The sequence below is a fragment of the Rhea americana genome, unplaced genomic scaffold (assembly GCF_003343005.1).
Source record: "Rhea americana isolate MKP2758 unplaced genomic scaffold, rheAme1 scaffold_1718, whole genome shotgun sequence".
Taxonomy (NCBI): domain Eukaryota; kingdom Metazoa; phylum Chordata; class Aves; order Rheiformes; family Rheidae; genus Rhea; species Rhea americana.
In genome coordinates this window covers 1-988 of record NW_028185837.1, presented here as the reverse complement: position 1 = coordinate 988, position 988 = coordinate 1, and the positions used below count along the sequence as shown (strand labels likewise).

The window sequence follows — 988 nt, the reverse complement described above, 5'->3', positions numbered from 1 at the left end:
CCAAGGAAGTGGGGCGGGTGACCGCGGTGGGGACCGGGACAACGCTGGGACATCAGGGTTCTCCAGGGTGGGACACAGCCTGGGAGAGCGTCTGGACACGGGGGTTGCTGTGGGGGAAGATGGGGCCAGCGCTGAGGTTCTGCATGGGGCGACGAGGACGGGGAGGCGCCCGGAGTGCGGAGCCGCTGTGGGGGGATGGGGYGCYGKYGAGGTTCTCCGTGGGGATCGGGGTGCTGTTGAGGTTCTCCGTGGGGATCGGGGTGGTGTTGAGGTTCTCCGTGGGGATTGGGGCGCCGGCGAGGTTCTCCGCGGGCAATCGGGGCGCCGCCGAGGTTCTCCATGGGCAATCGTGGTGCCATTGAGGTTCTCCATGGGGATCGGGGCCGTGTTGAGGTTCTCTGTGGGCGATTGGGGCCGTGTTGAGGTTCTCCGTGGGGGATCGGGGCCGTGTTGAGGTTCTCCATGGGCAATTGGGGCGCCGTTGAGGTTCTCCACGGGGATTGGGGCACTGTTGAGGTTCTCCATGGGGATCGGGGCGCCGTTGAGGTTCTCCATGGGGATCGGGGCCGTGTTGAGGTTCTCCACGGGGATTGGGGCACTGTTGAGGTTCTCCACGGGGATTGGGGCTGTGTTGAGGTTCTCCGGGACATTGGGGCACCGGCGAGGTTCTCCATGGGCATTGGGGCCGTGTTGAGGTTCTCCATGGGCAATCAGGGCCGTGTTGAGGTTCTCCGGGACATTGCGGTACCGTTGAGGTTCTCCATGGGCAATCAGGGCCGTGTTGAGGTTCTCCGGGACATTGCGGTACCATTGAGGTTCTCCATGGGCAATCAGGGCCATGTTGAGGTTCTCCGGGACATTGCGGTACCATTGAGGTTCTCCATGGGCAATCAGGGCCGTGTTGAGGTTCTCCACGGGGATTGGGGCGCCGTTGAGGTTCTCCACGGGCATCGGGGCCATGTTGAGGTTCTCCATGGGGGATCGGGGC

At 64.1% G+C, this 988-nt stretch overlaps 1 long non-coding RNA gene across 1 annotated transcript; it reads left to right on the top strand.

Moving 5' to 3' along the window:
- The first annotated feature begins 216 nt into the window (after positions 1–216).
- On the top strand, positions 217–982 carry LOC146598040 (uncharacterized). The gene is made up of 3 exons (XR_014895339.1): positions 217–486; positions 637–786; positions 876–982. It is a non-coding gene; the product is annotated as an uncharacterized LOC146598040 (long non-coding RNA).
- The last annotated feature ends 6 nt before the right edge of the window (positions 983–988 follow it).